Raw genomic sequence first — 26,157 nt, 5'->3', positions numbered from 1 at the left:
TGGCTGCAGAAGAAGGCTTTAGTTTAGACCTCCTGAATAGCTACAGGCCTTCCAATAGGGTTACAGAAAAACCACATTGTTACAGATGACCTTTCCAGGCCAAAGATAGAAGGAAACCCTCAGGGGTGTTTCTAGACCAAGGTTCATTCAATTGGTTTGTTTTTTGTAGACCTGACCCTTCCGCACCCCTAGAGACTCTGGAACAAAGAAGACACATGAGAAGAACCCAACTTTCTTCCTTTTGCTGTGACATGGATGGATCTAGCTCAGGTTTCACTCAGGGGGTCTGTCTGCGTGTGAAGTACCTGTGACAGCCCCTGTGCTCCTCTGCCCCTCATCAGCAATGCCATATACTTGGGGGAGCTCTTGCTCTGAGACTTGCAGAAAGGACAACCTGGACAAAGAAGAACTACTCAGGCACCCTTTGATAGCTCAGAGCAGAGGTCTGTAGCGTGTGCTTGGCAAGTGATCCTTAGGTTGCTGGTTCAACTCCGGCTCAAAGGAGCCATTCTTTTCCCTCCAGCCTGGCCTTAGCAGAAGACAACCAAGGTGGTTACCTTGGGTCCATGTCTTCAGAACCCTGCACTGCAATTGACAAAACAATGGTGGGGAGGAGCTGCCAATCACGTTTCTTGGGCTGTGCAGGTTCTGTCCACACACAAAAGTTCTTTTGGAACAATGGCCGTTATTCCACAATAACACTGCAAGAGTCTACACAGCAATTCCGTTATTTTGAAATAATTCTGAAGTATCAGACGGCTTATTCCGACTTCTGCAAACCTCATTCTACAAAGACTAACGCCTATTCCAAATTAGCTATTTCACAATAAGGCCTGTGTAGATGCGCCACTGCTGCTAGTTTGAACTAGCCCCTTCTTGTGGACATACTAAGACAGGTCGTCTACACTGGGGAGCCTGCCTCGGACTGTTCTGAGGTTTCCCTGCAGTGTAGATGTGCTAGTTCAAAATAAACTATTTTGGAATCACTATTCAAGGACAGGTTATTCCAAAATAAATGGGCCATGTAGTCGTAGCCAGAGGGATGAAGCAGCAGGAGGAAAGCCAGGAGTGCAGAGGCCAGCCAGAAAACTGAGTGTCCCCAATGCCCATGCACAGGTTACTGGGTAGGTCCCATGGTGTAAGGGGCAGCACTCAGGACTTTGAATCCTGCAATCTGAGTTCAAGTCTCAGTGGGACCTGCTGGTTTGAGCTTGTTATTGTGAGGTTTTCTCACACTGCACAGCTATGTCTGTGCTGCAGGCCTTTTGCGCAAGGATGGCCATTCTTGTGCAAAAACTAGCGGAGTGTTTACCCTGCATGTGCATTCTTGCGCAAGAAAATGTGCAGTAAACCATTGGAAAAGAGGGCTTCTTGCACAAGAAGGCAGTGTGCACAGGCAAGAGGGATTTCTTGTGCCTAAAACAGCCATTAGAACTTTCTTGCACAAGAGAGTGTCCACAGATGCTCTTTATTAGGAGATAAACCATTTCACAGAGCTGGAGAGAACTTTGAGAGGTCATCTAGTCCACTCCCCATGCTCATGGCAGGGCCAAGAGCCATCCCTGACAGATTTGCCTCAGACGTCTCTAAATGGCTCCTTCAAGAATTAAACTCATAACCCTGGAATGGCAGTTCCAGGGGACACTTCTCCAGTGTTCAAACATCTAACAGATAATATGGCAAAAAGGAAGCCAAAGAGAATTGCACTTACTAGGAAATGTCATAACTATCACCTCAGACAGGACTTGAACCCACAATTCCAAAACCAATGCTTTGTTCATTATGCCACACTAGTGACACTGAGAAGACAGAAATTCCCTCTTCCCAATACACATTCCTCAACTTTTAGATAACAGAGTCGAGCTGTTGGAAGGAACCAGAAACACAGGAAGGGCTGAAAATCAGCTCTCAGGAGGCACCTCCAGCTGCCCCCCAAGTGTGGGTCACCCCACACTACACATGGGTGAAACTTAACACCTTGACATCATGTCTCCCTCCCAAAGCCAGGGGCTTGTCTCCCACAGCCGCAGCCTCAGCAGGGCACTGCACTGGTGCTCACGCTGCTCCTGGGGAAAGGAATGGGTGATACAGGGGCTGGGGCTGGCGGGGAATGGGCAGTTGTCACTGAAGGGGAAGGATAAAACGCAGCCACATTGCTGAGGGCAGAGAGAGCAGCTGGTGCTGGGCTGGTGGCACCGTGGGACGGCCCCGGGGGAGCTCTGCAATGTGACCCTGGCTCCCAAAGCAGCAAGTGCAGAATCCCCCTCGATGAGCACGAGACACTCCGACCGGTCTGGTCTGAATCTGGCTGAAGGGCTCAAGTGCCCCAGTGCTGGAGTGTCAGAGGCCAGAAAGACATAAGAAAAAGTAAACAAAGCTCACCACAAGGTACCACTGGGAGTTGATCCCAGGATCTCTTGCTTAGTAGACAGGGGCTTTATCCAGCTTAGCCATGGTGCCCTCCTCAGGAAGTTTGGTGAAACTGTTCTACTCTATGGTCCCAGACAACACCTTTGCCTCCCAAAGTGCAGCCAATCCCCATTTCCCTCCAGCCCTGGCAGTGTCTGGCTCCCTGGGCACAGAAGGCTACAGCTCAGTGGGCAGAGGCTCTGACATGCACATCTCCACCAGCTGCTTGGCCTGGGGAGTTGGCCTTGAGCTTTAGCATCGCTGAGGGGAGGGAGAAGTGCAGCAAACATTGATTGTCTGGATTGTAAACACCCTCTCTCCTGGCCACACACGGCACTTCTTGGTGTGTCTCAAGCCAGGCCCTGCAAGGAGCCACCGGGGCAGGAACCAGCCCTTGGAGCTCGGCTTGCACTGGAACCGGCAGTTTCCCACCACGTCTCGCTTGAGAAGAGGCGACTTGTTCCCCTTCTTCTCACCTCACGTCTCCCTTGTCTCTGTTCCCTTCAAAGGTCTCCTCTGCCTCAGGACCTGCCTCCTCAGGGCGCTGCCCCTCTGCCACTGGGCTGGGAGTGGGAGACCGCACAGTCTCTGCACTTAGGCTGAGAAGTCTCACGGGGACTCGTCTGTTGATGGGTTAGTCAGCCCGATGGCCAGCCGGATCCATTCCGTAGCGCTGCCCGAGAGGGAGCTTTCCCAGTCTCCACTGGTATTTCCTGGGGCTTTGTGTAGGGGGATTGGGCTTGGCCATCTTCTCTGCTGGAAATGCCTCTTCTCTGGAAAGCAGCTCCCAGGAGTTCATGGAACTTCTTCTTCTCAGCTTGGGAAAGGGACAAGCAAGGTGCGACGGGACAGGGGTTTATGTGATGATGACAGGGGTGAAGAAAGCAAATCAGAAATTATTTTTTCACCTACTTAAGAACCAGGGTGACAGAATGAAACTGGTAAGTAACCGAGTTAAAAAGGAAGCATTTTTGCACCCAGTGGAACTCCTTGCCAGAGGATGTTGTGAAGATGAAATCTACAAGAAGGTCCAAAAAAAGAACTGGATAATTTAATGCAGGAAAGGTCAATCAATGGCATTTAACAGGATGGACAGGGCAGGTGTCCCTAGCTGGTGTATTCTAGAAGCTGGGAATGGAGGGATCACTTAATAACTGTCTGTGCTGAGGATTCCCTCCGGACAATGAAATTGGCTGCTGTTGTGAGACAGGATCCTTGGATAGTTGGACAACTGGCATGGCCCAGTCTGGCTGCTTTGATGTTCTATTTGGCTGTTCTTGTCCCCTCTGAGCAAGAGAGAATGGACCCCCCCCATCCTGAAGTGGACAGAAAATGGCCTGCGAAAGGCTAGTGTAGGTGAGCAAAGAGACTTGTTTTATGTGTCCCTGATGGTCTAGTGGTTAGGACCCAGCCCTCTCACTGCTGTGGCCTGGGTTCAATTCCCAGTCAGGGAAACCAGCTGCAACTGTCCCAAAACATGTCCCTAGTCAATCTTCTTGCCACATGTTACAGCAGCTGAGACCTAGCATGGGGCTAACCCTAACCCCTCCCCCTTGGCTGGGCACTGCCTGGATTCAAGCCTCCCCAGTGCCAGCCTAAGGGCTCTGGAGAGGACAGGGCAGCTCCAGGGGCAGAGTCCTTTTTTCTGCAGTAGTTCAAACCCAGCCCCTTGGTTCCAACTAACTAACATTACTCCTCATGTTTTGCCCTCTGTGCCTCCCTCCCAACCTCAACATACCCCAGCACATCCCCTTCCCTCTCCCTCTCCCCCTCCCCCCGCTGGTAACACAAACAGGACTTTTCCCTGTTGAAAGAACAAACTCTCTGGTTTTTATGTGGGGAATGTAGAACTGGGGAGGGGCTGGGGAAAGACCCTGGGAGGGGGAGGAGGCTGGGAGGAAGGGCTAAGGCTGGCACCTTCCTCTGGTGGTCCCACTGCCTCATGTCAGGGGCCTCAGCAGCGCTGGGGGGTGGCTCCAGGGGGAGAAGCTGGTTCAGGGGAACTTGAGCTTCTGGGCCACTGAAGAAGGCCCCCAGCAGCAGCCTCTGTGCAGGGCTCACACGCTCCAGGCCTCCTGGTCATATTGAGTCTCCCCGTGTGGCTTGGGCTCCAGAGCCTGCCCCCCAGCTGGTGCCTTGAGGTAGCCACTGCTACAGCAGGAATTTGGGCATCAGGTCCCCTGCTTTTGGGGATAGGAAGCCAGGCCCAGGCCCTTTTAGCCACTGGGGCTGTGCAGGCTGGATCCTCCCCCTACCAGATCTCTGCCCTGCTTCCTGCAAAGCTCTCAGCCTTTTGCTTGTTTCTGCTTCCCTGTCCATAGCAGGCAGCTAAAGGAAGGGAAGTCACCAAACCAAACACCCTTGTGGCCAGCATGGGGCTTGAACCCATGACCTTGGCACTATTAGCACCACGCTCTAACCAACTGAGCTAGCCGGCCAACAAAAGTACAGCTCACCAGTGGCCCTTTCAAGAAAGGCGCCTCAGGCAGCTGCAGGGACGTCTCTGCAGCTGCCAATGGCTCTTCTCTGACAGGGCCACTAGCGACTCGCTGTGACGTGGGCTGGCTAGTCCAGCTGGTTTGAGGGTTGATCAAGGTGGCTGGCGGCCGGCAGACCCAGGGCAAAGAGAAGTTGGAATCTCTTGCTGCCAGCACCTTGCCTCCCAGCTTCTTCCCTGCCAGCAGCAGCAGAGTCCTGAGCTCTGCCCTTGATACCATGGGACCAACCTCCCCTCACTCAACTGGGCCAAGCTGGTGCCCAGTTCATCCCACTGGGACCTGTTTTACTTGGGTTCCTTCCACCCAGAGCCCCCTTCTTCTCCTGGGCTGCGAGGAGCATCACTGGGATACTGTCTCATATCCCAGCACAGGGCCATCTCTCCAGTGACAGGAGACAGGGCTGGTTTCAAGATTTCTTTTAGCGCAGCAGCAAGCAAGAGGAGATGCAGGAAAATCAACCCCATTTGCAAGCTCTGTGTGACAGGAGGGGTGTGAGCTGGGGAACCTGCCCCCCCCCCAGAAGGGGCATTTGGGTGCACCCAGGGGCAGCAAGAATTCAGTCCCTCAGGCGAGTGCATTGGGGACAATGTGTGAGCCCTTCCATGAGCATTTTCTGCTCCCACTGGGGAAGGCAGCTGGGCAGGACCAGCCTGCAGCCCACGTCCCTTTCAGCCCCAGGTGCAGGAGGTAACAGAGAGGGGAGGAAAGTCCATGGCCAGAGCCTCCTCCCAGCAGTCTGGCCCTGCACAGAGTCTGTGCATGATGGCGCCTCTCCCAGCAGGGCGATGGCCTGTTCTCTGCAAAGTGCTCAGCTGTTTCATTTTTTTGCAGGCCCATTATATGTGTCCCTGGTGGCTTCATTTATAGTTTTCAGTCTTTACATTTGCATCCCTTTTTGGAAAGAGGGTGCAAGTGTAAACATACCCTAAGTAGCGAGAGTTGGCCTCCAGCAGTTGAGCCTGGCTGTGTCCCTACTTCAGGGACCCAAAGGGAGCAAAGAGCAGAAGTACTGGAAACTGGTGGGGTGCCCTCTGAATTTGATTTAGTGAGTCTTAGTTGGACTTGCTAAATCAAACTCCGGAAGATTGAAAGATAGTGGCCATTCCTCCCCCACTGGGTGTGATTCTTGTTCTTCTGCACAGCACAGCCCAGGCAGACCAAGGACCTTCAAATCACACCCTTGCTGAACTGATGGGAATAGAAACCAGACACAGCAGATTTTAACTTGTTTCAGTTGAGATGGGTTTGCCTGGTTTATGCGCATTGACACAGAAACACATTAGGGCTACGTCTACACTGGCACCCTTTTCCAGAAATGCTTAAAATGGAACCGTTTTACGTTATAAGTATTTCCGGAAAAAGCGCGTCTACATTGGCAGGATGCGTTTCCAGAAAAGCACTTTTTCCGGAACAGCGTCCGTGGCCAATGTAGACACGTCATTTTTGCGAACGTGGCTTTTTTGTGGAAAAGACTACTGAGCTGTCTACACTGGCCCTTTTCCGGAACAGTTTTTCCGGAAAACGACTTTTGCCCGAACAGGAGCAGCATAGTTTTTCTGGAAAAACACTGACAATTTTACAGTAGACCGTTACTGCTTTTCTGGAAAAGCAAGCAGCCAATGTAGACAGCTGGCAAGTTATTCTGGAAAAGCGGCTGCTTTTCTGGAATAAGTGACCCAGCTTAGACACAGCCCAGGGGTTTGTAGTAATCTCTGCACATCAGAAATGCAGAGTGAGATGCAACTGGAGATGCAAAGGTTTCAAAGAAGTTGATCAACCTCTCAGGGGGCACTTGGAGTTGAAACAGGGACCCTTTTGCCTATAGTCAAACACTTTACCACTGAGCTACACCCCCGTTACGCTTGCTTCTTTGCATCCAGTGTTAGGAAATTAGCCGCTGGCAGCAGTGTCTGCAGGAGCAGGTGGTGCCTTGCACACATGGCGGGGGGAGGACGGCCCTCTATGGGGTCAGACATGTGTGGTGTCCCCCCACCTACAATCAGCATGACACGTCACGATAGCGCATCACCCCCTGTGCTCCCGCCTGCCCTGTGTGTGTTGCAACCTCACAGCACTCGCCTGATGTTCCCTCCCCGGTGCCCGAGGACATTTGGGAGGCCTCCTGCATCTGGGGGACCGGTTCCAGGGTGAGGGTCACGACGTTCCTGGAATCCTCCTTCTCCTCATCCTGGAGCTGCTGGTCATCTGGGTGGTCATCCTGAAGCTGCGGCCGCTGCTGCCCAGGTGTCTCCATCCCAGACTCCACAACTGTCCCTGGAGACAGGGTTCCCCAACCCCCAGGACTTGGTCCAGTTCCTCATAGTCTGCACAGTGCTGCGATGCTTCTCCAGTGCGGGAACTGCGCTCACAGGTCCTCACATACCCCTGCCGCTATTCCTTGACTTTGGCTCTGACTTGGTCTGGGGTGGGGGGAGGTGGCCTTTCTTTGCAAGGCCGTCAACCATTCAGCCATAAATATTTGCATTCCTCCGCCTGGACTGCAGGGCCTGCAGAGACTCCTCCTTGGACCACAGCTTTATCTCTGGCCCCTACCATGAGAGTGCCCAGCACTTGCTGCCACTTGCTTGCTCCTGCGATGTATCCCCGGAAGGGCCAGAGGGGTCTCTGGGGGCTTGTGCCTGTGACATGGCTCTCCAAGAGGCTGGAAGCGCTCCATCTTAGCCGACTGGATAGCGAAATTATACTAAAATAATTGGTTAAGGTAGAACTAAGCGGTACTTGAATTTCTCTTTATAAACTGGGGTCCAAGAAGGACACCAGCAAGAAGAAGGAAAAGGGGAGAAGAGAAGAGGAAGGAAAAGGGAAAGGAAGACCAAGAAGGAGGAGGGAAGACCTTGAAGCAGAACTCACTTCCAAGGCAGCCTAAGAGCAGAACGGCCGGGACTCCTCTGCACAGCTGTTGCAATGGTTTGCTGTGTGAACTCTGTGGCAGGTGACATTAGGGCTGTGCACTGGGATTATTTACCAGTTTCCCTGGATCCATTTTGCCCAAAGCTGTGATGGCCGAGTGGTTAAGGCGTTGGACTAGAAATCCAATAGGGTTTCCCTGCGCAGGTTCAAATCCTGCTCACAGCGAGGACTGTGTTTTGCCCACACCTCTACCTTGGGCAACAAGGGCCTCTGTGAGTTACCAGCAGTGGGGCTGTTACTGTTGGCATCAGGACTGGGTTAAGGGTTGAGCTAGTGGGGCAGCTGCCATCAGGCACTGCCTGCCTGGCTCCTGGCAGGCTGCAGCAGTTCCCTGGGGCTGCATTAACCTCCCCAGCACCTGTCAGCAGTGCCCTTCCCCATGCAGCTGTGGGGCTCTGCATGGCCTGCCCCAGGGGACCCTGGGTTGCACGCCAGTGGTGGTGGCAGGGCCAGGCTGGGCAGCACAAGAGCATCCTGCCACCACAAGCTCCATGCAGGGAGGGGGAGGGGCTGTATATGCACTGTGCACCCAGGGTGGAGCTGCACATGCACCATGAGCTGGGGGGGCAGTGCCACATGCCCAGAGCACTAGAATGGCTCAGACTGTCTGTGGTCAGCATCTAACTAATTGCACCATTAGGCCATGTCTTCACTCAGGTGGAGATTTCTGCTGCAATCCATCTCCCAGAGTTTGATTTAGCAAGTCTAGATAAGACTCGCTAAATCAAACCCAGAGGGCACCTGCACCAGCTCTTTGCTGCCATCCTACTTCCACTGTTAGGACACCAGCAAACAGTAAAACCAACTCCAGATATGTGTTGGGATATGGTGGAAAGAAGAGACACATTGGCCTCACCAGAAGGCACCACTGGGAGTTGAACCCAGGATCTTCTGCTTACAAGGCAGCTGCTTTAACCAACTAAGCCATGGTGCCCTCCTTGAAAGTGGCCCTCAAACTGTTCTACTTTATGGTTCCAGAGAACATGTTCCCATTCCAAAGTGCAGCCGTTTACCGTTCCCCTCTAGCTCCTGCCGTGTCTTGAGGTCTGCGCAGCCTAAGACGTTAGATTGGCAGCTGGAACCCAAAACCTTTTTAGCAATTGTAGCCCCAGGCCCCAAAGGGACAGACACAAGGCAGCCGCCTGGTCCTAAGGCCGGGCCTGCAGCCAGGGGGAGGGAGAAGAATCTCTCCTTTCAGGTGGAGTTGAATCAGCAGCCCCACTAGCTCAGTTGGTTAGAGCCTGGTGCTAATAATACCAAGGTCCTGGGTTCAAGCCCCATGCTGACTACAGAGATGTTTGGGGAGGGATAGCTCAGTGTTTTGAGCATTGGCTTGTTAAACCCAGGGTTGTGAGTTCAATCCTTGCAGAGGCCATTTGGGTCAAAAATTCATCAGGGATGGTACTTGGTCCTGCTGAGAAGTCAGGGGACTGGACTTGATGACCTCTCAAGGTCCCTTCCAGTTCTAGGAGATAGGCAGTCTCCATTATTATTATTTTTTTTTTTTAAAAAAAGCAACCTAAGGGGCCTTTGCTGATCCCCAGCCACAGGCCTCTGCTCTGCCAGCTGAGCTTTGGAAGGGGCTGGGGCAGGCTGCTTTGCCCAGGTGGCCCTTGGGTGAGTGTTGGGGCAGGAGAACCCAGCAACACAGGGGGCTCTAATGGGCGCTTCACCTGCAGAAGGACCCTTGAGTGAAACCAGGCAGAAACACAGTGTCGTGCTGCCCCTTCTCCTGCCTGGGCCTGGCCTCCCTCCCCCGCCCGGCACCACAGAAAGCCCCTTGGCAGAAGCCAGAGGCCTCAGGCCTGTCCCCTCTGAGGGGCTTGTGCCTTGGTCCTGGCTCTCTTGGCTGCCCTGCCCCCTGAGCGCTGCGGCCAAAGGAGGCAGCCAGGCAGGAGAGGGGGGAGGAGCAAGTCCCGCTGAGGCCGACAGCTCGGGCTCAAGCCTCCAGCCCCAGCACAAAACCTTCAGCCGGGCCCGTGTGGCTCCCTCCTGCCCCCGCACACGCTCACAGGGGGAAACGTGCCCCATGTTCCATCCCCGCGCCAGGCCTGGGCGACGGGCTCAGCCCTCGAGCAGCCCACAGGGCCTGTGAGGGACGGACTGAGAGCAGGGCCCCACTGACACCCCCCGTCCTGCCCCACTGGCCTGCGTGCGGCGCTGGCGCGGGACAGGCAGGAACGGCAGCCGGGGAGAAAGCAGCTTGGACTGACGGGCGAGTCTCACTTGCTGACCAGACTCCCAGGCCCTGGGCTCTGGGGCCAGCCCCCCTGTGGGTCAGAGCCCCCCGGCCACAATGCCACTCCAGGGGGCCTGGTTCCAGGGCCACCTAATCCCAGGGGCTGGGGGCTGGAGGCCTTTGCCCTGGAGTCTCAGAGCTCCCCAGTGTCGGCTGCCGCTGGCCTGAATGGTGCTGGATGCTCCTGCTCCCCTCCCAGCAGGCTGGCCCTGCGCAGGCTCTGTGCTCGCTGGAGCCTCCTCCTGCCAGGTGCCCGGCCTGCTCCCTGCAAAGCCTCAGCCTGGCTCCTTTCCTGCCCTCTGCTTGCAGGGCCCCTGGAAATGGCTCTGGGCGGATCCCTGAGCCTCAGCATTGGGTGCAGCACTGCTGGGCCCCCAGGAATCTCCTGCAGGGCCGGTGGGATGTAGAAAGCTGCTCCCTGGGAACCTTTCCCATGGCAGCACCCCCAGTCTGGACAGTACCTGCCTGGCCCGGCCCCCAGCCCGGCCCCCACCCCAGGGTGGGCAGCATTTGTGGGGACAGGTAGGAGAGGCCCCCCTCCCCTTCCCAGAAGAGTAGACTCCCCAGGGTGGCAGAGGGGGCTGTGATCCCAGCCTGGGGCCAGGGAAGCTGCTACCAGCTCGTGCGGGGCAGGAGGAGCCACCCCAGAGAGGGTGGGGAGGGGGATCAAGTGGGGTGGGGGAAGATAAGAGAGGTGAAGGGGAACAGGGACGTGTGAGATGGGGGCAGGAAGGGGAGGCAGGAGGCGCTGAAGGGAGGTTGGGGGGATCATGCCAGTCATGCAGGGGTGCAATGGAGGGAAACTTGGGGGGGGGGTCACAGGAAGGGAAACGGGGCAGGGGAGGTTGGGAGGAGACAGGGGGAGCAAGAGCAGCCTGGCTGGGGAAGGGGAGACACAGGGCAGGGCTTGTACAGAAGGAGATGGGGAAAGATACAACGGCAACTCCCCCACCACCGTGGGGCAGAAGTGGGGGCAGAGGTGCCTGGTGGTGGCACTTCTGTGCCCCAACATTTCTGAAGTTTATAACCAGGGTGTCGAAAATGCCCCCTGCCTCTGTGGGTGCCTCTCCCTGCGCCCCTCCCTCTGCAGGCTCCAGTCCCCCCGGGGGAAGAGCTGCCCCCCCCCCAGGAGCCTGAGGGGAATTTCTTCTGTGAATTTTTACGTGTAGATAACTGCAAACACTGATCTGTTAGGGACTGGTAATGGTTTATTTCCATATTTGCATATTTGTTATTTGCATAATGTATATGCAGATATGTAAATATGTTACCAGTCTGGCAAAAGTTTGTGAATGGGTTTGGCTGTCCATGGTATTACAAAAAGGTTAGCAATCACTGGCCTGATCCATGGGAGGTGGTCAAATGCAAGGCAGGGAAAACACTAGGGCTACGTCTACACTGACCCCTTCTTCGGAAGGGGCATGCTAATTTTGAAAGTGGGAATAGGGAAATCCACGGGGTATTTAAATATCCCCCGCGGGATTTAAATAAACATGTCCGCCGCTTTTTTTCCGGCTTGGGGAAAAGCCGGAAAAAAGCGTCTAGACTGGCCCGATCCTCTGGAATAAAGCCCTATTCCAGAGGATCTCTTATTCCTACTTTGAAGGAAGAAGTTCATGGAACTTCTTCTTCTCAGCTTGGGAAAGGGACGACTAAGGTGCGATGGGACACAGTTTTATGTAATGATGACAGGGGTGCAGAAAGCAAATAAGAATGTTTATTCTCCTACTCAAGATCCTGGGTGACAGAATGAAACTGGTAAGTAACCAAATTAAAAGTGAATCAAAAGGGAGCATTTTTGCGCCCGGTGGAACTCCTTGCCAGAGGATGTTGTGAAGGTGAAATCTACAAGAAGGTCCAAAAAAGAACTGGATAATTTAATGCAGGAAAGGTCAATCAATGGCATTTAACCAGGATGGACAGGGCAGGTGTCCCTAGCTGGTGTATTCTAGAAGCTAGTAATGGGCGACAGGAGGCATCACTTAATTGTCTGATCTGAGGATTCCCACTGGGCAATGAAATTGGCTACTGTCGTGAGACAGGATCCTGGGCTAGTTGGGCAACTGGCATGGACCAGTCTGGCTGTTCTGATGTTCTGTTTGGTTTCTGTTCTTGTCCCCTCTGGACAATGGAAAATGGACCCGTGTCCTGAAGGGGACAGAAAGTGGCCTGTGAAAGGCTAGTGCAGGTAAGGAAAGACGCCATGTGCAGGTGTCCCTGGTGGTCTAGTGCCTAGGATTCAGCACTTTCACTGCTGAGGCCTGGGTCCAATTCCCAGTCAGAGAAACTAGCTTCACTTGACATCTGCCCAGTCATTCATCTTACCTCATTGTTACAGCAGCTGTGACCCAAGAGGTTCACTCAGGGCCCCTTTCCCACCTCTCCCTCACTGCCAAGACAGCACCTGCCATTTTCACAAGCCCTTCAGAAGGGGCAGAGCTGGGTCACTCAAACTGCCCCTCCCCTCTCCCATGTGGGCAGCCCTGCAGGAAGCTCTGTGGCACACACAGCACTAGCCCAGCGCAGTGTCAGGTGGGCACAAGATCCATTGGTTCAGTTTGGTTGTTGAAGGAGAAAACCCAGAACTGGCTCCAGCCCCCACTCAGTAACCTGGGGAAATGACCCACCAGGCCTGGGCCCCTCGGAGAGGCAACGATTCCCCACTGGCCAGGGCAAAGCCTCCCTCTCATACAGGCATGGAGCCTTCTCCCCCTGGTCCTGCCTCCCCTTCACTCAGCTCTCACTGCTCGGTGCTGCCAGGGAGGGGCCTCACTGCGAGAGCCGCCTGGGCAGGTTCCTGCCACAGAGACACGTCCCAGAGCAGGACGGATGCTCAGACCGACACTGAGTGTTGCTCAGCGCTGGGGTGAGACAGGGAAGGACAAAAGGGTCTAACGGCGCCTGCAGCCTTTCAGAACAGCCCCTGGCCCCACCACCACATCCCAGCTCTTCCCTCTGCCCTCGCTGGACTCTGCTGGGCACTGTCTGGACTCAGTCCTCCCCGGGCTCTGGAGAAGACATGGCAGCTCCATGGGCAGAGTCCTGAGCCCCTGGCAGGGCAGGGCTCATTAAGCAGTTGGCGGGGGGGGGGGGGGGCTGGGTTGCTGCACAGGTTAGGGCTGGCCTGGGCAATGACTTGTGATGGGGAACCACTCCCAGGGCTGCACTTTTCCATGCTATTAATGGAGGAGGAGGGGGTCTGGGATGCAGGTTGGTGCAGACAGGAGCTTGGGGCAGAGGACTGGGGTGCAGGAACAGTTGCAGGAGGTTGGGTTGTGACCAGGGGCAGAGGATTGGGGTGCAGGATCTGGGAGGAGTGAGGGTTCAGGAGGGGGGCACAGGGTTTGGTTTACATGGGGTACCAGTGGGTTGAGGGAAGGGAGGGGCTGGGGTGCCAGAGGCAGGCTCTGGCTGGGAGACTTACCTGGCTCACTCCCGGCCAGCAGCCCAGCACATTTCTCAGGCAGCTACTTCCCTGCTCCCGCACAGGCTCTCAACCGCCGTTAGCCAATAAGCTGAGGGGCTGCGAAAAGCCCTTGTGATGTCACTGCCACACCCACCCCTGCCCTCCAGGGCTAATGTCCTGCCCCAGGCAGCCCCTTTGCCTGGCTGAGCTGCTCCCAGGGGTGAAAGTGACACATTTCTTACAGGGCCTGTTCTATTGGGCACCACCCCTTGGGCAGAGGGAGGCTCAAGGCAGGAAGTTGGGGGAGGGGTTGTGATAGGACAGTACCTGTAAGAAATTAAAGTGTGGAGTGGAGTGTGGGAGGCTCAAGGTAGGTACTTGGGGAGCATGTCAGTGGGGGGGTGGGGCTCAGGGCGGGGGTGACGAAGTAGGAATCAGGGCACAGGATTAGGGATGTGGGGGTGCTTGGGGCTGGGACTGTGTGTGTGTTAAGGGGATCAATGGGACTAGAATCCCAGCTCCCTCTGCTCTGGGCTCCCTGAGGCCCTTTAACACACAAGGGCTTTCTCTGCAGTTCGCTGAGGAGAGGAACCCCTGAGCCAGTGATGCCTCTTTGCCCAGGTTGGCGGGGACAGGAAGCAGGCCAGGTGCCCAGTAATCCCAGACAGATGTGCACATCTGCATGTGAGCAGCAGCTGTTGTGGGGCTCTAGAAATCTCCCCCTAGATCTAATTCCCTACGTGCCAGGCACCAGTCAAAGCCAGGGCTCCGGTGTCTCAAGCAGAACACTGCTAGGGGCGGATACATGTCTATTTGAGGCAGGTTCCTCACTCCCACGTCCCAGACACGTACTGTGGCACAAAGACCAACGGTCCCTGCACAAAGTGTGTCCCAGAGATAAGTGTTAGCCCTGGGAACAAGCATCGCCCTGCAGAAGAAACACCCCTGGTATGGAGCCAACAAGCCCAGGAGACACCCAGCTCAGGATCCTTAAGGGCACTGACACAGACTCCCTGGCACAGGAGAATCCCAGGCCTCAGTTCTGCCGGCCAGAGTTTTCTCCTCTTCTCTTTCTTGTCAGCTCCCTGCAAAACACCTCACAACGTTAGATGAGGGTGAGTGGGGATAAACCCAGCTGGGCTGTAGAGCGGCTGTTAGATGAGGAAAGAGAGGTGCTCCCGCCGCCTCCCCGAGCAACTCTCACATGTAAGAAAACTGCCATTGGAGGTGGCTGCAGAGATGTCAGGATGGCTGTGGGGTCTAAGGCGCCAGACTCAAGGATCTGTCTTTCCCTTAGTTGGGTGTTCTGGTCTCCAAATGGAGGCGTGGGTTCCAATCCCACTCCTGACACATCCTCTTTTCTTATATCATCTCTTTATGTCTAGAGAGGTGACCTCATTTCCCCATTTCTCCTGACATTGTAGGAGCCCTTGCTCCTCCCACATGCTCATGAAAGCATTTCTCTTAGGCTGCATCTACACAGCAGCATTCCTTGGGAATAACGGCCATTATACTGCAATAACAATGGGAGCGTCTACACAGCAATTCCATTATTCCGACGTCTGTAACGCTCCATCCATACTAGTGGTCTGAAGAGCCAGGAGGTTTCCAGGCTGCAGACAGACAAGCCCACAGGCAAAGACAAAGCAAAGTCCCAGCCACTTCCTGCTCAGCCCAGCGGTGTCTCTGTGTGGCCCCCAGACCTTTTGTTTGCCTTTCCCCAGGTGCAGGGGCCCAGATTCAGCAACACTCACAGGTCCCACAGGAGGAGGCTGGTTTCCTGCTTCACCCCACGGCGCAGCAATGAGCCCCCAGACTCCCTCTGTGCTCTGGAAGCCAGGTTTGCCGTGTGAATTGTGTGGGGGCAGGTAACAACAGGCCTGGGCACTGGGATTATTTACCAGTTTCCCTGGGGGCCCTGCTGTTTTCACAGCACAAATATCTTTCCCATCACCCCTTAGTCGTCCCTTTCCCAAGCTGAGAAGAAGAAGTTCCATGAACTCCTGGGAGCTGCTGTTCCAAAGAAGAGGCATTTCCCGTGGAAAAGATGGCCAAACCCAATCCCTACACAGAGCCCCAGAAAATACCAATGGACACTGGGCACTTGTAAAGCTCCCTCTCGGGCAGCGCTACGGAATGGATCCGGCTGGCCATCGGGCTGACTAACCCATCAACAGACGAGTCCCCGTGAGACTTCTCAGCCCAAGTGCAGAGACTGTGGAGTCTCCCGCTCCCAGCCCAGGGGCAGAGGGGCAGCGCCCTGAGGAGGCAGGTCCCGAGCAGCAGAGACCTTTGAAGGGAACGGAGACGTAAGATCAGAAGGAAAGAGAACAAGTCACCTCTTCCCAGGTGAGATGTGGTGGGAAACTACCAGACCCGGTGCAAGCCGAGCTCCAAGGGCTGGTTCCTGCCCTGGTGGCTCCTTGCAGGGCCTGGCTTGAGAAGTGCCAAGGAGCCGTGTGTGGGCCAGGAGAAAGGGTGCAGAAGGAACGTGGATGAAGGATCAGGGTGGGGGAGCAGGAAGAAGGGAGGGTGTCAAAGGAAGCTGAGGGTGCTGGGTGAGCTGGGGAGAAGAAAGCAAGGGGAACAGGGTGGCTGGGGTCTGGGCATGAGGGAGGACATTATGTGGCTTTGTGTCCACTTGCACCAAAGGCCACAGCCACACTGCCCTGAAGGTGCACAGCATTGGCACTTCCAGGGTGGGTCCTGGACTGTGTGGCTGCAATGACCTGGTCCCAGGTAAAGCACTGCTGAGAAGTCTCAGCCCCAGCCCTGCATCCTCCTATCTCAGCAGTCTCCCACATGCTCCTGAAGGCCAGCACACAGGCCACCCATCCCTGCACCAGGAGGCAGGCCTTAGAACTGCCTTGTGGGCACCCAGGGGAAGTGCCATAAAAAAGATGCTGTGCTTCTGCCTGGCTTTGAACCAGGGACTTTTTGCGTGTTAGGCAAATGTGATAACCACTACACCACAGAAACACACCTAATAGTATTTTCTGCTGCACTTAAACTTGGGCAAATATTCGGTTGCTAACCCTTTGGCCAGCAGAGATTGCTGCGGGGAAAATGAATTCTTTGATGTCAATTTTGTGCCCTCAGGAAGGGACCAAACTGAAGGAGGCCGGGCTCCCACCTGGGGACTCCAACCTAGACCCTGAGACCGAGGGGTTTACAAGCCAGAGAATCAAAGTTTGCTTCATTTTGCCCTCCCCCAACCCTGCAGAACCTCAAAGGCAACTCCACAGTCCCAGCGGCCGGAGGAGATGTGCATGTTACAGCCTCTGCCCACTGAGCTGTAGCCTTCTGTGCCCAGGGAGCCAGACACCCCCAGGTTGGGAAGGCAGGAGGGAAATGGGGAATGGCTGAACTTTGCAAGACAATGGTGTTGTCTGGGACCATACAGTAGAACAGGTTAGAGGTGGGTCTGAGTAGGGCACCGTGGCTTAGCTGGTTAAAGCACTTGCCGAATAAACAACAGCACCTGAGTTCAGTTACCATTGGTGCCTTGTTGCAGCTTTTGCTCACATTTACTTAAGCCCTTCTGGGACACAGAAGAGGTCTCCTCTGGCCACCCATGGAACTGCTGGTTCAGGAAAAGGCTGAGTGGGGAGATGTGTTGGGAAGAAGGAAACCACAAGTCCCAAGAGGTTTCTCCCCCTCAAGTGAGAAGCTCCTGATGCCCACAGACCCTGACTCTCCATGGCTGCAGGAGCTGCAGAGGTTGCACCCTCAGGCTCTCTAGGCCCTGACTCCTTCACACATTCACAAGTGTGTGTGGTGCTCACTCTCCTGTCCCAGTAAATGCAGTGAGAGCCCTGTTATTGCCAGTCACAGCAGCCCCTGCACTGGCTCCAGGCTTGTTGTTTCCTTCTTCCCAACATCCCTCCCCAGTCAGCCTTTCCTGAACCAGAAGTTCCAGGGGAGGCCTCTTCTGTGTCCCAGAAGGACCTAGGAAAATGTGAGCAAAGGTTACAACAAGGCACCACTGGGAATTGAACCCAGGATCTCCTGTTTATGAGGCAGGTGCTTTAGCCAGCTAAGCCATGGTGCCCTCCTCCAAAGTCTCTTTAAAATGGCTCTTTATGTTTCCAGATAACACTTTTGCCTCCCAAAGTGCAGCCATTCCCCACTTCCCTCCAGCCATGGAGTCCAGGCGGTTTCTGGCCTCCTGGGCACAGAAAGCTACAGCTCAGTGGGCAGGGGGCTTTGGCCTCCTTGCCCATGGGCTGCTGTTGCAGGAAGGGCTGCTCAACAGGGTTGGGGTTCACCTGTGGAGGAAGGGAAGAGTATTTGGGTGCAGACTGGCTCACCTAGTGAGGAGGCTTTAAACTAGGTTTGATGGGGGCAGGTGCCCAAAGCCCACAGGTAAGTGAACAACATGGACACCTGGGAGATGGGCCAGAAATGGGAGAGAGCAGGGGCTGTAACCGCAGAGATAAATGAGGGACGAGGGACCACTGGGAAGCAAAATCTAATCTGTGTCTTAGATGCTCATATAGACACATGGAAATGATGGGTAATGAGCAGGAAGAAGTTGGTATCACAGGGACTTGGTGGGATAATACACTTTATTGGAATTTTGGCACAGAAGGGTAGAGCTTGCTCGGGAAGGACTGGCAGGGAAAAAGGGAGGAGGAGTTTCCTTCGATATGAAACATGCGAACACTTGGCCTGAGGCAGAGTTGGACACAGGAGACAGACTTCTCAGGAGTCTCTGGGTGAGGTTAAAGGGGTAAAACCCCAGGGTGATGTCACACTAGGTGTATATTCCAGACACCTCCCCAGGCAGAAGAGGTGCCTGAGGCTTTTTAAACAATTAACAAAATCATTCAAGGTGCAGCTGGTTTCTCACACTCAGCCTCACCCACAGCTGGGAGGCAGTTTGCAGTGAGCTGAAAAGAAACAGAAGAGGGGAAACTGGAGCCTGGCAGAACCAAGTCTTGGGATTCTTCTGTGTCCAGATGTGCTAAGCAGCTGGCAGCCAAGCTCCCAAGTGCTGGTCTGTTCCCACCCTCCCCAGGCAGGTGAATCCCCTCCGCTGGGTGTTACAGGCTGGACTTTGCCTGCCTGATTTTAGCCAGGGAACTGCTCCCTGTGAGGCAAACATGACACCCCCTGCCCTGCGGAAACCAGCCCCTTGCCTTATGGAAGAGGGAAGGAGCCCCTGGAAGGCTCTGCCTGTGGAAAAGAGGAAGCAGCAAACATCTATCACTGGAGAATGTGGGTATCAATCCCACTGCCTCTTGCATGCAAAGCGAGCGCTCTACTACTTGAGCTAATCCTCCTGCCTGTAAGTAGCTTTTCCTGCCCCACCCACCTTATTCCAGAGCTCACAACGTCCCTTCTGATAAACCCTCATCTAAAACTCAGCAAATATCCAGAGAAGTTGCGGTTCCCTTTGCAAGACTCTGCACAGCTCAGTTCCAATCAGCCGGTCTTCCCTAGAGCCCGGAACATCAACCATGGCAGCGTCGCTCTTACGCCCAGTGTAGACATGGCCTGAGAGTGTCACAAACCAGCCCCGGACACATTCCTGGCTAGGACCAGTCACAGTCTGGGCTCAGTGAGGGTCCGTCCTACCTGAGACGTGTGTGACACAAAAGCCTCCTGTTCCCTGCCCAGTTCCCAACACTGGCTGCAGACCCAGTGATATTTGGTGCCTTGGCTGCTGTCCCTGCTGGCAGGGAGCTGTCCCGCACCCGCAGTTCATCTGCCTCCCGGAGAGGCAGCAGCTCTGTGAGGGGGAGAAGCCGGGGAATTTCCCTGCTGTGTATAAAACCATCACTGCCGGCCCGGGCTGGGCCAGTGCGCTGGCATACCTCATGTCAGGAGCACCCGCCAGGGAAACCTGAAACCGCATCAGGAGATAAGGGGTCAGGGTCCCCCCCAGCAGGAGCTATAGGGAAGGGGCTACCTCTACTTCTCCCCAGCAGAAAATACTGGACCAGGGGTCCCTCCACCCCTCCCCAGGAGGAGCTATGGCACCAGGTGACCCTCCACCCACCCTGCAGGAGCCAACGGGCGCCATAGGGGCTCACACACAAACAGGTGCACATGCCCTCAATAATGGTGCCCAGGGCAAAACTCGCTCTGCTCCTGGAACAGGAACAGCGACTAGCAGTGAGGCCCCTGCCTGGCAGCACCGTGTCAGATGGTTTCTTCTCGGCCTGGTGCCTCCTGAATGCTGGGAGGAGCTGCCTGGGTCGAGGGGCTGCAGTTCCCTGGGGAGAGGGGCTGGCTACATCTACCCTGCAGACTTCTTGCTCAAGAACTGTTTTGTGCAAAAGGTCTTACACAACAGTGTGTCCACACTCCCATGTGCTTTTGCACAAGAGAAGTGCTTTTCTGTAAGAGCGCCCATGGCAGTGTGGAGGTTCTCCTGAGCAGGAAAGCTCTGATGGCCATTTTAGCCATAGGGCTTTCTTGAGCAAGAAACCCCTGTTGCCTGTCCACACTGCCTCCTAGTGGATGAGTTATTGGGCAAGGGGCCTTATTTCTCATGGGGAGAGGAATAACTCTTGTGCAAGAAGCCCTGTTTTCTGATGCTGTACTATACATTTACATGTGCAAGAACGTGCCTGCACTGTAGACGCTCTGCAAGTTTTTGTGCAAGAACATCTGCTCTTGCACAAAAAGCCTGCAGTGTAGATGGAGCCCTGGAATGTAGACACAGTCTGAGACAGACAAGGAATGGAAGTGGCCAGTGCCTCCCCCCGGCAGGCTGGTCCTCAGTAGGCTGGGTGCGTCTACACAGCACCCTCACCTCGAAGTGAGCTGTGCAGTGTGAGCGGCTGCCCAGGGCCCCCAGGGGAAGGTCTGTGGGGAGTTTCCAAGGCAACAACAACTACAAAGTTTCATAATCTACACTCATGTGACTGTGATTTATTCCTCCACTAGCAAGTGTCTCTGAAGGGATGAGAAATGCAGGGCCCAGGTGCAGGGAGCCGGGTCACATTCTCCTGCCTGAGTCTCAGTCCTGGCTGAAGCCTGGCTACAGAGAGAAGAGGCCAATGCAAACAGCCCGGTGGCAGCGAGGAAGTCAGTAGGTGAGTGGGTGGAGCAGGGAGCTGGGGGCAGAGCTGGGCTCTTACTCACTGGGGCGTGTCCCATAGCTCAAGATAACTGATACAATTGGGTAGCTTATTTTAAGTCAATTTTGAAATAGCTTATTTTGTAATTTGGCACTGGCTACACAGCACTTAGTTCCAAATAAATTGCTGTTCTGAAACATTCCTCACTCCTCGCACCATGAGGTTTGCAGGGATGTCGGAATAGCGAGCCTGTTATGGTTTGAAATAAGGGGCTTGCTCTTAAGACGCATCTGTGTGATATGAGCACCATGTTCTAAACCTCCGAGCTAGCCGGCCCACGGGTGTCAGTCCCACAAGTGGCCCTTTCAGAAAGGAGCCTCAGGCTGCCACAGAGACCTTGTAGGGTCTAGAACAAGGTGGGTGGGAAGAGGAAGTGTTCACATGCAGGGGAGTTAGCTCAAATGGGAAACCCTTTGCTTTGTGTGCAAAAAGTAGTGGGATTGATACCCATGTTCTTCAACTACAGCTTTGTCCTGGTTCCTAGTTTTTCACTGTTGGGGGCTCAGTGGTCTCCCTCCCTCTTCCTACCTCCTCTCCCAAAAGAGACAGACCTGGCTTCCCTTTCTTTTCCCCCAGCAATTGCCATGCTGCAAAGCAGAGAGTGGAGATAGCAATCCTAGCAGTCCGTCAGGCTCTGTGGTGCAATGGAAAGCATGTTGGACTTCTAAGCTGCACTGGATAATATGAGCCCAGCTAGATATTCAAAGGTTGTGGATTCAAGTCCCACCACAGTCACTTTAGCTGCTTCCTCATTTCCAGGATGCAGCTTTTACAGACCAGACAATCCTTAGGATCACTGGGGAGGGCTGGCATCCAGGCAATTCCCAGCAGACCCCAGTAAGGGTAGAGGGAAGGTCTAAGACTTGGGGGTCGAGACGGGTTGTTCTGAGAGGGTGCAGGCGTCAATTGACCCTCCATGTCTCCTACCAGTGCTGTGCAACACGCAGGCTCAGAGCTTTTCTGGAAAAAAGCACCAGTCTAGACGCAGATCTTTCGGAAAATAAAACCTTTTCCAAAAGATCCCTTAATCCTTATTTTAAGGGTTTATTTTCTGAAAGATCTGGCAAAGCTCCGAGCCGGAAAAAAGCCGAAGCCATTTTTATGCAAATGAAGCAGAGGGGATTTAAATCCCCACATCATTAGCAATTGCGATGTGTCTAATTTGCATCCCTTTTACGGAAAAGGGATGCAGTCTAGACACAGCCTTAGTGTAGATGTAGCCTCTGTGAGTTACCAGCAGTGGGGCTGTTAGTGTCGGCATCTAACTAATTGCATCATTAGGCCATGTCTTCACTCAGGTGGAGATCACTGCTGCAATCCATCTTCCAGAGCTTCATTTAGCAAGTCTAGCTAAGCCTCACTAAATCAAACCCCTAGGACACCTCCTGCTCTTTGCTACTATCCTACTCCCACTGAGAGGGCACCACCAAGCTCAACTGAAGGTAAAACCAACTCCAGCTACATGTTGAAGATGGTGGAAAGAAAAGACCCATTGACCTGGCAACAAGACACCACTGGGAGTAGAACCCAGGATCTCCTGCTTACGAGGCAGGCGCTTTAGCCAACTAAGCCATGGTGCCCTCCTTGAAAACAACTCTCAAACTGTTCTACTTTATGGTTCCAGACACCCCCTTCCCATTCCAAAGTGCAGCCGTTCCCCATTCCCCTCCAGCTCTTGCCATGACTCAAGGCCTGCGCAGCCCAAGACATTTGATTGGCAGCTGGAACCCAAAACCTTTTTGTCAATTGTAGCCCCAGGCCCCAAAGGGACAGACCCAAGGCAGCCGCCTGGTCCTAAGGCCGGGCCTGCAGCCAGGGGGAGGGAGAAGAATCTCCCCTTTCAGCTGGAGTTGAATCAGCAACATAAGGGCACTTGCCCAGCACCCGCTACAGGCCTCTGCTCTGCCAGCTGAGCTATGGAAGGTGCCTGGGGCAGGCTGCTTTGTCCAGGTGGCCTTTGGGGGCTGGCTTCGAGCAGATCCCCTGAGCCCCAGCATTGGGTGCAGCACTTTGGGCCCTCGGAGCCCGGGCTGCAGCCAGGAGGGGGAATCTCCTGCAGGGCCAGTGGGATGTAGAACGCTGCTCCCTGGGAACCTTTCCCACGGCAGCACCCCCAGCCTGGCCAGTCCCTGCCATGCCAGGCATGGGGTGGCTGAGAGCAGGAGTGCAATGGAGGGAAACTTGGGGGAGGTGTCACAGGGGGCAGGGGAGGTTGGGAGGAGACTGGGGGAGCAAGAGCAGCCTGGCTGGGGGAGGGGGAGACACAGGGCAGGGCTTGTACAGGAGAGGGGGGAGATACAATGGCAGCTCCCCCACCCCCATCGGGCAGGAGGGGGGGCAGAGGTGACTGGTGGTGGCACTAGGGGGCACCAACTTCTCTGCCCCAACAAAATTTCTAAAGTTTATAACCAGGGCGTCCCAAATGCCCCCTGCCTCTGTGGGTGCCTCTCCCTGCGCCCCTCCCTCTGCAGGCACCAGTCCCCCGGGGGGGGGGAGCTGCCTCCTCCAGCAGCCTGAGGGGAATTTTTTCTGTGAATTTTTTTAAGTGTAGATATCTGCAAACACTGATCTGTTAGGGACTGGCAACAGTGGGAAGCCCTGGCACAGGGATGGGCCGGGAAGATGCTCTGAGAGCGAGTCCCTGGGCTATTTGGGGAGAGAACTTGCACACGTCTAGGCCTTCCTCTATTACCAGGATGGCTGAGTGGTTAAGGTGTTGGACTTAAGATCCAATAGATGTTTGTCTGCGTGGGTTCAAACCCCACTCCTGGTAGCTCCCTGTTTTGGACAGACATCCATCTGAATGGTGATTTGCCCTGCTATGAGGGCAGGGGACTGGACTTCATCTCTGAAGGTCTGTCTGGTGGCATCTTGCCATGTGCGAGATATGCATTTGTGCAGGAGGATCCATGGCAGTGTGGATGCTCTCCTGTGCAAGAAAGCTCTGATGGCAGTTTAGCTATAGGGCAAGAAACCCTTGTCCTGCATCCACACTGCCCTCTTGCACAAGAGGACTTACACCTGTTAGAAAAGAGCATAGCTCTTGTGCAAGAAGCCCTTTCTTACCATGCTTTACTGTAAAACTTCTTGCACAAGAGCGAGTGGGCAGTGTGGATGCTCTGCGGAAGAACGGCCCTTCTTGCACAATAACCCGCCAGTGTAGACACAGCCCATCAGTGTGGACATATCCTTCCAGTTCTAGTCCCAGTTCTGATTGGCTGAGCAGGGGCCAGTCACAGGGAGGAGACTCAGGACTTCCTTGTTCTCCTTAAGTCCCAGCAAATGAGCCAGAACTTCTCATCTGCTCGGGGAATTGTTCTGTTTCTTGCCAGTGCTTGTCTCTGACCAGCTCCTGAGTCTCTCTGTGTCCCGGTGCTTCTAACCCACTGGCTGAGCCATCCCTAGGCCGGGCTGTGGGGCTATATTTCACTGGAGGTCACGTTATTCTTATCAGTCAGGGTGTGAAACTCCAGACTGAGGGGGAGTTTCAGCATCTGGGTCCTGTGCCCAGCACTGCCCCAGACTGGCTGTGTGAGGTCAGACAAGGCCCTTTGCCTTTCTCAGCCTTTGTCCCTCCCTCTGTCACTTGGGGGGAACAAGCCCCTCCTGCCTGCCCCATGGTGGGGGGAGCTGTGAGGAGTGGTGTGAGGGTGTTGCTAGCAGCAGTGAGTACTAGGAAGTGTCCTGTCACCTGGGCTCTATGTAGGTTGCCAGATGGTTTCTACAAAAATACTGGAGACACTTGACATGACACCACAATCGACATTATTGTTATTATTGTTATTTAGAAACTAACGGACATTTCTATTTCTATTTTCTCAGTTTGTTTCCTGATCAGAAAGCTCAAATACTGGACTGTCTGGTCCAAAACCGGACACCTGGCAACCCAGCTCCATGTCAGCAGGGACACGCAGTCGAACACCTCCCCCCATATGCTGGCCCAGCCTTGTGCCTGCTGCTGGGGCTGCCTCCCCACCATCAGTGGGGCCTCCTGCCCGTGTTGGTGCAGCAACTGCCAGTCTGCCCGCACCCAGGCCTGGCAGCCATGTCGTCTGGGAGCAAGAGGAGGGAGAACGGCGCCTTCCTAGCCCAGCCTCCTCCCCATCCCATCGCTGAGGGAACTTTCCCCCAATGCCAGCCCCATGCTCAAGGGCTTTGTAAAAGGGCCAGGCCAAAGTAGCTCCCCCCTTGCTCCTACTGAGCCTCTGCCAGAGCTGCCCCTCCTCAGGCTCTGCCCTGTCACCAGACAGACCCTGCTCTGCTCCAGCCCCCTCCCTCTGTCTGAGTCACTCCTGGAGCTGGTGGGACTAGACAGCTGCTGTCCTATGGGATGTGGCATTTCTTGGGGAACCACCTCTCAGTTCCATGGGGAAAAATCAAGCCAAGGCTTCCCAATCAACCCTCAGAAGGTCACACATCTATACCCCAGCTGGGACTTGAACCTACAACTCCGGAGGCCAGTGCCTTGTCCATTAGGCCACTGGGGCCAGACAAAAAGCAAGGAGATGGGACAGAAATTCTCTGTCCCAAAGGCGCACTCCTCACATTGGCTGGGCAGACACGTCCCTCCTCTCTACCCCAGCAGACACGTCTGCAGCCCCTGGCAGGGAGGCGGCTGGGCAGGTCGTGGCAGAGCTGAGCCCGGGCTGGCAGCAGTGCAGGCTGGTCGGCCACAGCCCTGGGAGAGCAGCTGGGGGGCTCGGCTGGGGGGCGACGGGCCCGTGTGCTCTGCTGCTCACTGACGAGCTAGCTGCCCACACAGATGCTTCTTCAATCCCCACCCCCCTCAGCCGCCCACCCCCAGCCTCTTCCAGCACAGCCTGCCCCCCCCCCAGGGCTTCCACAGGGGCCTCTGTCCCAGGGGGAATGGGGAGCCCCTGCCCCCAGCACCCACCCACCCTGCTGCTGCTCCCCCCAGAGCAGAGGATTCACCCAACACAAGTAAGTGCCTCTGTCCCCCCTGACCCCGGCTGCTGGGTTCCCTCCTGTTTAGCTGCCTGGCCCCAGGTAAGGTCACATGAGACTGCTCATATCACCCCCTCAGCACGGAGCCCTGGGCAACCGCCCTGCTCGCTCAGGTCTCAGGCTGGCAGGGCCTGCAGGGATACTGGGTTTGAATGACAAGGTGTTGGAGCAGCTATTAAAAGGCTTCTTCCTTGGCAGGGGCATTGTGCTTTTGGATTGGCTGTTTCTTGGATGGCTGGTGCTTGCACATGCAGCTGGGCTTTAGCAAATCAGAACGATGCAAGTCGTGAGCAACCCAGTGCCTCTGGACATGGGAGTGGAGTAAAAAGTACAATATTGTCTATAAAAAATAAAATAACTTGAATAAAAATGAAAGTACAACAAAAATAAATTACTTGAGTAAAGTACAAATACCCAAAAAAGGTCTTGAGTAGTGTGAGCAAGTATTTCTACTTTATTACTTTCCACCTCTGCCCGGCAGGCAGGGGTTCTTGGCCCCTTGCTGGTCTGCGGACTGGCCGTTTGTTACCACTGACTTAGAGGAGCCCCAGGAACTGCAGTTTCAGGAAGAAACAGCAGGGCTGTGTCTACTCTGGCACCCTTTTCCGGAAAAGGGAT

The 26,157-nt window shown here is 54.8% G+C and overlaps 9 non-coding genes across 9 annotated transcripts; 4 read left to right on the top strand and 5 right to left on the bottom strand.

Moving 5' to 3' along the window:
* The first annotated feature begins 1,127 nt into the window (after positions 1-1,127).
* On the top strand, positions 1,128-1,199 carry TRNAQ-UUG (transfer RNA glutamine (anticodon UUG)). Its single transcript has one exon. It is a non-coding gene; the product is annotated as a tRNA-Gln (tRNA).
* Positions 1,200-3,791: 2,592 nt separating this feature from the next.
* On the top strand, positions 3,792-3,863 carry TRNAE-CUC (transfer RNA glutamic acid (anticodon CUC)). Its single transcript has one exon. It is a non-coding gene; the product is annotated as a tRNA-Glu (tRNA).
* Positions 3,864-4,773: 910 nt separating this feature from the next.
* Positions 4,774-4,847, bottom strand: TRNAI-AAU (transfer RNA isoleucine (anticodon AAU)). Its single transcript has one exon. It is a non-coding gene; the product is annotated as a tRNA-Ile (tRNA).
* A 3,074-nt stretch (positions 4,848-7,921) lies between these two features.
* Positions 7,922-8,003, top strand: TRNAS-AGA (transfer RNA serine (anticodon AGA)). The gene has a single exon. It is a non-coding gene; the product is annotated as a tRNA-Ser (tRNA).
* Positions 8,004-8,698: 695 nt separating this feature from the next.
* TRNAT-UGU (transfer RNA threonine (anticodon UGU)) lies at positions 8,699-8,772 on the bottom strand. The gene has a single exon. It is a non-coding gene; the product is annotated as a tRNA-Thr (tRNA).
* Positions 8,773-16,389: 7,617 nt separating this feature from the next.
* Positions 16,390-16,462, bottom strand: TRNAV-AAC (transfer RNA valine (anticodon AAC)). The gene has a single exon. It is a non-coding gene; the product is annotated as a tRNA-Val (tRNA).
* A 998-nt stretch (positions 16,463-17,460) lies between these two features.
* TRNAM-CAU (transfer RNA methionine (anticodon CAU)) lies at positions 17,461-17,534 on the bottom strand. Its single transcript has one exon. It is a non-coding gene; the product is annotated as a tRNA-Met (tRNA).
* A 4,546-nt stretch (positions 17,535-22,080) lies between these two features.
* TRNAT-CGU (transfer RNA threonine (anticodon CGU)) lies at positions 22,081-22,154 on the bottom strand. Its single transcript has one exon. It is a non-coding gene; the product is annotated as a tRNA-Thr (tRNA).
* A 1,110-nt stretch (positions 22,155-23,264) lies between these two features.
* On the top strand, positions 23,265-23,347 carry TRNAL-UAA (transfer RNA leucine (anticodon UAA)). The gene has a single exon. It is a non-coding gene; the product is annotated as a tRNA-Leu (tRNA).
* The last annotated feature ends 2,810 nt before the right edge of the window (positions 23,348-26,157 follow it).

This window comes from Pelodiscus sinensis, chromosome 28 (genome assembly GCF_052426305.1).
Source record: "Pelodiscus sinensis isolate ZL-2025 chromosome 28, ASM5242630v1, whole genome shotgun sequence".
NCBI classification, from domain to species: Eukaryota; Metazoa; Chordata; order Testudines; family Trionychidae; genus Pelodiscus; species Pelodiscus sinensis.
Note: the sequence above shows the minus strand (reverse complement) of the source record. Positions and strands in the feature narration are given on the sequence as shown.